Source organism: Mercenaria mercenaria, chromosome 10, assembly GCF_021730395.1.
Source record: "Mercenaria mercenaria strain notata chromosome 10, MADL_Memer_1, whole genome shotgun sequence".
Taxonomy (NCBI): domain Eukaryota; kingdom Metazoa; phylum Mollusca; class Bivalvia; order Venerida; family Veneridae; genus Mercenaria; species Mercenaria mercenaria.
The window spans coordinates 28,803,954-28,812,600 of record NC_069370.1 but is presented as its reverse complement, the minus strand read 5'-3'; the positions used below and the strand labels follow the sequence as shown (position 1 = coordinate 28,812,600).

The 8,647-nt window shown below is 32.0% G+C and overlaps 1 long non-coding RNA gene across 1 annotated transcript; it reads left to right on the top strand.

Annotated features, from left to right (window-relative positions):
- The first annotated feature begins 4,111 nt into the window (after positions 1–4,111).
- On the top strand, positions 4,112–6,899 carry LOC128559845 (uncharacterized). The gene is made up of 3 exons (XR_008372679.1): positions 4,112–4,893; positions 5,500–5,667; positions 6,190–6,899. It is a non-coding gene; the product is annotated as an uncharacterized LOC128559845 (long non-coding RNA).
- Positions 6,900–8,647: the final 1,748 nt, after the last annotated feature.

The following is an 8,647-nucleotide window of genomic DNA, read 5'->3' as shown; positions in this document are numbered from 1 at the left end:
TTAAAACGATCTAGGTTTTTCCGCATTTATTGGAGTAGGCCAGTTCTTTACCTTTTCAATTTTGTCTGGATCAGTTTCAATGCCAAATTCACTCATTATTTGTCCCAAAAGTTTAACTCTTTTCTGTATGAAATAACATTTGTCTGCTGATAACTTTAAGTTGCATTCTTGAAGTCTTGTTGATATCAGGTCTAGTCTTCCGAGATGTTGTTGGAAGTTTTCACAAAAAATTATCAAATCATCTAAATATATCACACAGATCTTCATATTGTAATCTCCCAAACATTCTTCCATTAACCTTTGGTAAGTAGCTGGACTGTTGGCAAGACGAAATAGCATTTTGTTTCAAACTGGTAAAAATCTAGCGGCCCTACTGTGAAAGCTGTGTGCTCTTTGTGTTTCTTTTCTTATCCCAGACATATGCCGGATCTGGGTCAAATATTTGAATGACTATATCCAATTTTCAATATTCCCGAGCAAATTGACTTGAAAATCCATGGTCTCAAACAGACATACCAGGACATTAACTGGGAAGAGAGAATAGAATCAGACCCCGAGTTCTGTAGATTTAGATCCATTCATGTAGTATGTTCCCCTGCAGATTATACCTATTAACAGATACAAAACAATTTATACGTTACGTTCTAAACGTAATTAGAGTACTAACGTTCGTAAATATGCGCAACGTTGTAAGCTGACTAGTTTGTCAACGTCAAGAGAGCGATATAAATAGGCACATTATTTCGGAATGCCCTGTTTTCGCCGAAATTAGAAAATCATTTCTGCTAACAGTTCTCCAAAATTTTGGACCGTCAGTCTATCAGCACATTTGCTGAGGAAGCTCAGAGCATTTTTACGATGTCTAATAGATCCCGATATTCTGAATTTTCTAGGTTCAAATGCTAGCAAGTCCCGGTGCTATATAAACATGACGTATAACTTTATTTGCACTATACAGAGGGCTTACAAATTATTTTGTTAATTCAAAATAAGACGTAAATTTGCCCTAAGACTATACATGTATGTATTTGCTGAAGACATATTCATGAGCTTTTCCATTTAGATATCTTGTATTTCGTTTCGGCAAGATACCTAAACACAGGGAGAAAAAAAATACCATTTTAAAGGCGTATGCTAGAATTTCACCATTTTTTCCCAATAACAGATTTTGTTCATATTTCATATATTGTTAGTTCATTCTATAAGTAACCAAAAAATAAAAAGAAATATGGGGGTCACCGACTTCGTTTTCATTTTATTTCAGGTCATAATACATGACTAGGGTACAAGTGTATCCTGAAATCTATATCGTGTCTGCCATAGAGGAATCAAATAAATAATTCATAAAGTATAACTGATAGTCAAATCTCATAAAACATGATTATTTTCCTTCGAAACAAAAAGAAATTTTAATGCGATTCAAGAAATAGTTACATGACACTTGTTTGTTGTTGTTTTCGAAGTCAAAAAAGCATCATAATTATAAAATATTGTATATTTCCTTCAACAGTTAATATTTCCAAATCTACATAAAGGAATTTGATTAAACTTGCAAGAATGGCAGAATATAATGTTTACTTTTAAAATATAAAAAGAAAATGGGTGGTCACCGAATTAGATTTTTCACAATTTCATTTGAAATATTGCCCTTTTAAGACACTGGTTTTTGACCTTCATGCCGAAATAAAAACCGTTAAAAATCCAAAAAAGTCACAAAATTCTGGTCAGACTCAAATAAATTAAACATAAATATTCATAAAGAAATGTCAAATGGGTTAAATTTAACTCACAATTTTGAATAAAAGACTAAAATCTTCGGAAATATGATGTGAATAAGTGCGAGTAGATATCTACCCCGACACCGGTTTCAGTATACTTCGAACTGCCGATGTCACTAAAGTGACAGAAACAAAACACAAAACATACGTTCAAAAATGACAGCGAGACAATTTTATGCTGAAATGTCAACAGAAATTCATTATCGGAACCGTTACCTTTATAAATACATTCATATAACCATATGTACATGTACAAAAAAACGTTCCCAACAGACTTCATTGGGGTTTCCTTACAAAAATACGCAGAATAAGCTTTGACGTGGTGGGACAGTAACAGTCAAAAGTTATCACGCTGTCCCGAAATGTGCATCGTATTATTGGGATTAGTTTTGATCAAGCGTTAAAAATAAACGAGGCGATTGTCCGATTATCCAAAACCATGCAACTTTACCGGAAACGGTGCGTCGTTCGATTTCTGTCTCGTGAAAATTTTATCTTGCATACGCTTTCATTGGGGATTGATTTCCTTACAGAAATACGCAGAATAAGCTTGGACGTGACGGGACAGTGACAGTCAAAAGTTATCACCCTGTCCCGAAACGTTCATCCTATCATTTGGACTAGTTTTGATCAAGCGTTAGAAATAACGCGCCGATTGTCCGATTATTCGAAACCGTGCAACTTTACCGGAAACGATGTCGTACTCGGTGCGTTGTGCGATTTCTGCCTCGTGAAAATTTAGACGTTTAAAGTTGCGCCAAGTTTACGCGCGCAGCTTTTTTACACATGTTTTAATTAGCAAAAGTTTGACCGTTAAAGTACGACTGCTTGTTACATGATTGATGACAGCCTACTACAGAAAGAATATTTAGACATCAGACCTGTAAAAAAGTCGGAGGGATATAGTTTTGGCGTTGTCCGTCCGTCCGTCCTTCCGTGCCCGCGAAATGATGGTTAAGTGACTGCATAACGGTACTTTCACTTTGATGTCATTCATTCCGTTCTGTTTATGTGACTTTTTTCTTTTTATGTGACTGATAGAACAATAGAGAGAACAATGGGGGTGTCAAATAAATACCGTTTCGTTTGAACGTCCGTCCGTCCGTCCAGAGCCATATCTAGGAAATGGTTGGGAATATTTATTTAAAACTTCATATACATGTTCACCACTATGAGTTCTTGCGGCCCGTCAAGTTTCAGTCAGATTGCCCAAGTAACACTAGAGTTATGGCCCTTAGAAGTTTCTAGTGTTAACTATATAGAGTACTATAAATATGGCAATTTCTGCATTATAACTTTTGATATATTTGACCTAGAACTATGAAACTTAAACAGAATTTAGATCACCATAATGTGGTTGTGTACACACAATTTCGTTCGAATTTATTTGTAAATTAAGAGTTATTGCCCTTTAATTGTCTAAAAATCCACATATTTGTACATAACAAACTTACCATTTGGTAGAATTTCATTAAATTTCTTTCATTCTTTTCCATGAACATTTATTGTAAACATGTGAAGTTGTGTACCCACACTGGTCACCCCCTTACCTTGATCACACCCCTCCCCCTCCCCCCCCCCCCCCCCCCCCCAATTTTTTTTTTTAAAAATTCATTCCTTATTTTAGATTTTTTTCAAACAAACTTCATATACATATTCACCACTACGAGGTTATGGGGCCCATCAAGTTTCAGACAGATTGCCCAAGTAACACCAGAGTTATGGCCCTTAGAAGTTTCTAGTGTTATCTATATAGGGTACTGTAGATATGGCAATTTCTGCATCATAACTTTTGATATATTTGACCTTGAACTATGAAACTTTAACAGAATTTAGAGCACTATAATGTGGTTGTGCACACACAACTTTATATGGATTTCTTTTGTAACTGCAGAGTTATTGCCCTTTAATTGTCTAAAAATCCACATATTTGTACATAACAAACTTACCATTTGGCAGAAATTCATTAAATTTCTTTCATTCTTTTCTGTGAACATATATTATAAACATGTGAAGTTGCGCACCCACACCTGGTCGCCCACTTGCCTTGGTCACACCCCCTTTTTTTCATTACTTATTTTAGATTTTTTTCAAACGTTCCATTATTATTTATCAACATACAAGTTGTACCATTTCCCCACCTCACTCCTCCACCCAGTCATGCCCCCCCCCCCCCACTAAACTTCACCCTTTTACCCCCTTTTTTTCATTTTTAATTTTCCATCAATATTTATAATCAACATGTGAAATTCTCCCGTTCCCCCGCACCCCTACCCCCTAAAACGATAAATAGATATATATATTTCCATTCCTTTTTTTTTGTTAAAATATTCAAACCTTCAACATGTTAAGTTGTGACTGCACAAACCTTGCCCTCAGTAATGTTCAAGATATCTTACCTGTGTTCTCTTAAGGACATCTGTTCTTTTAAGTTCAAATGTACATGTTAAACAGCAACACCTGGTGCCAAACCACTCAAAGACAATATTTCGTTCCAGTTAAACTTCAAGCTCATATTTCAATTAACTGCATTTAATTTTAAAAGCTAAGCTTATTACAGTAAGCGTATCCCATTCAAAATAAATTCTTTAGTCAGGATTAAAGTATCATACATTTATTATGTACTCTTTAATTAAACATTTGTTTTCTGTTAAATTGATTTTGACTAATGAAATTATTTGCTTCTTATTAACATCCTTAACTTTTTGCCAGATATATTTTTTGCCATTTCTCACCATAAACCCTTTCGGCTGGGGATACCAATTCATCGAATTTGCTTGTTAATTTTGAAATTTTTGAGCCTTGCTGTGTGTACAACAATCTATGATCCTGTAAAAAATAGATTCATAGTATAATAACTTTTATAGTATTTTGTGGTAAGTTAATGAAACCTTTCACAATCACATTATTAATTTAGTATTCATGAAGTTTTTGATTTTAGTGATGTTTACAGTACATGTAATGTATCTTCTTTCAGATGATATTCCTTGTTCCTTTGATGGTTCATTCCACTATACAGCTGGTTCATATACCCTACAACAGCCAGGAAATTGGTCTGTTTATTTTAAGATCCCAAGAAAATGTAACATATTTTGGATGTGCTTTGAGGAATCAGGTAAGTAACTTGCAACTAATGGCTCTTATTAAAATTTTAATGCAATATATTATTTATACCTCTGTCTAGGTTTTGTTGGAGTCAATTCAAAATAAGTCTACTTCTGCACTAATGATTTGTACAATGTATGTACTATGACTATTAAATGGCTTAAACTGACAAAACTGGTATTATTGAGATTTAATTTCAACAATCTGGTTTTGAGGAGGATCAGTTGGTGTAAAGTCTTCATTACATTGGCTATTAGCCTGAGAAAAGTCTGTGGCACTCAATAAGTACATGGAGGATTTGAATGCTTAACACAACATGTATATGTGTATAAGTTGATATCTCATTAACTTGTAGAATATAGTTCTAAATAATAGGAATTTAGGAATTGTAATTAAGTATTCAAAGTAAATCAATTAATTGTAATTTAGTTTAATTGTAATGTGATTATTTTCAAATTTAATTAACCCATTCTTGACTTAGACATTGTGATGTGATTGAAATTTTTTACCAGTTTTATTGCACCAAGAATATAGATTTGAATGAAGACTGTAAAGGTTCCTGAGATACATGAAGATAACAGATATTTTTACCAAAGACTTTTAAATCTTTTTTCAGGAATGCAAGTGTTTCCTCTTGTTTATGAAGCAACTCAGTTGGTTAAGGGGCAGACAACTTGTGAGCATGGTACATCACTACATGTATTGGTATTCCATTTTGACAATGTTGCTAGCTAGAATAGAAATAACATATTGCTGTGGTACAGTCTGTGGAGACTTTTACTAGGTAACAACCATTTTTGATAGCTGTTAAAACAGTGTATACTTTAAACCCTTAGGCTGCATGAGGCAGCTATGTCTGTCTTTGCAACCAATGCAGATCAAGATCAACCTGCACATCTGTGCAGTCTGATCATGATCTGCAGTGTTTGATACTTTGCAAATTTTCTATGGGAACCCCCTATAAGCTATAAATGGCACTGTCTCTATTTAAAGATGGAGTAGTCAATTTTACAAATTTAGCAGGTAAAGGGTTAACCCAATAAATGCAAAAAATGCTTTTTTAGAACATCCTATTTGCAGTAATCAAAATCTACAAACGAAGTACGAGTACATTTTATATACTGACATCACGCTGTTGTCAGTCTGTTTATCAATATTTTAGAGCATTGATTGTAAGAAATTAAAGAATCATCTATTATCAAATAGTGATAACCCTGCTTTTATTAAATAAAGAGACTCCTAGGTTAATTATTTAAAATAATATGGTTAATTATTTAAAATAATATGTTTTACTTATTTGTTACAGGATATCACAGATTGAATGATTATTCAACTATGATCACAGACCATGCAAAGTTTGAATCTGACTTGCACTTTTGAATTTAGAAGAATCTGTGGAGGAGGGTGAATGCTGAGACCTTTAATAATACATGATATTGCTGACACAGTGTGTCAGTCATCAAAGAAAGGCCATAACACCGCACAGTTGGTCAACAATGATTTAAATCCTGTCACATTCTACCAGTGGAGAAATACCTTATCACAATATTTTAAACTTTTGAAGAAGACAACCAAGTATTACCACTTTATCATGTCTGCAGAAACACCTGGATTGTTAGTGTTAAAAGTGACAGTCCAGTTAACTTACTAAAATCTACTCCCCCTTGCCAAACGAATATTATTGACATGGAATGACACAAGCCTGACAATGGTACCTGTATGAACTCATAAGAGAATAGTATTTGTCTGAAAAGTCAAAGGATTCTGTTTTTCCCAAACCACTTCAACTGAAAACTGAAATTGTGAATGGCGAGGATTTTTCTGAGAACTGAAAAAAGGAAGTGAATGTAAAAGATAGAAATTGTTGTTGAATTCAAACGTTTTAATACACAACACTTTAGCCTGTTTTGCTGTTCATATAGATGTGTTTAGCTGTTAAGGTTAAACATCAAGTAAAGGTTGTAGTTTCAGTTACCTACATTAAAGTATTGGCTGGAAATAAATATTTACTTTTCATCAGAGTTTGTAGCAGTGTAACCTTCATCAAAAGTTAAGCTGTTATGTTAATTATTAAAGTATTTTTAGAAAAAGGAATTCAGTATGTATGTTGCCATGGTAACATAATTCAAATTATATTTCATTGAAATTATGGATTTGTATTTCAATAAGGGATCTACAGTATATAATGTAATGGTAAAAGAATGTTCACTTTTTTGTATTGTCAGTTATAACTAGCCAGTGAAAAAACAGATTATGAGGAAAGGGATGACTGAAATGTTTATTCTTACATAACTACTTTTGTTACAGAACATGGCTGTTTTAAAGTTTTTATGTGAAATTTTCAGATTTCTTTCCTGAATACTTATACTTTCAAATATTTAACTTATTAGAAATACTTTTTTAAAATAAGCTCTTGCTTTTTAGTATTATTAATTTAGGAAAAGGGAATTTAAAACATATGTCGCCATGGTAACACAATTTTCCTAGAAAATATGGAAAAAATTTAATTAGCTTTACTTTCTAGTATTCTACTTTAAAATAAGCATAAACAATAAAAAAAATCAATAGTAATATATGTTTCATTTATTTCAAAATAGTTATTTATTACCAGCAGGTAAAAGGCAAGTTATGAAGAAACAATGACGACAGAAATGTCTTATCCTTATAGTTATTACTCATGTTACAAACACTGTCATAAAACAAAACATTTTAATTTTTTAACATGAAATTTTGAGATAATATTTTTGAATACATACCACTTTATAATATTCAAGTTATCTGAATCACTTTTCCAAATTTAGCTCTTTTTTAAAGTACTATTGTAGAAAACAGAATCAAATGCATATGTTGCCATGGTAACATAATTTAATAATGTTTTGTAGAAAATGTGAAGGACTTTAGCCAGCTAGATCTTTGCACTTTAAGTGAATATCTGAATATTCTTTGTAAAAGAAGGTTCATTTATTTAAAAATAGCCAGTGATTACCAATAAGTGAAAATACAAACTGAAGAAACAACGACTGAAATAGTTTATTCTTGTGGTTATTACTCATGTTACGAGATCTGTCATAAAACCAAACATTTTATATCTTTTCACATATAATTTTCAACTTTTACTTTCGAATACATATACTTCATTATATTCAACTTACAAGAAACATTATTTTAAATTAAGCTTTTATTTTAAGTACTATTGTAGAAAAAGCAATTTATTGCATATGTTGCCATGGTAACGCAATTTGAATAATGGTTTCATAGAAAATATGAAAGATTTAAATTAGCTGTATTTTTCTGTTTTAAGAAAACATCATAAAATTTCATAGTAATAGAAGGTTCTTTTTTTTCCAAAGTAGTCATTTATTATCAGCATGTAAAAGACAAGTTATGAAGAAACAATGACAAATCTATCTTATTTTTATGGTTATTACCCATGTTACAAAAACTGTCATAAAACCAAACATTTTTAATATTTTCATGGGAAATTTTCAGTTTATTTTTGTAAATACATATGCCTTAAAATATTTTACTTTTTAAAATCCTTATTTCAAGCTAACATGTTTTTTTTTAAGTTTTATCATAGAAAAGGGATTTTTATATATTTGTTGCCATGGTAACACAATTTTAGAAATATTTTTATAGAAATTGTTGTAGATTTTAATTGATTATCATTTTGTGTATTAAGAAGGGATCTTACTTATATCATGCAATTGTAACAAAAGATAAATTTATTTCAGAATTGTTAGCCATTACCAGTATGTGAGAAA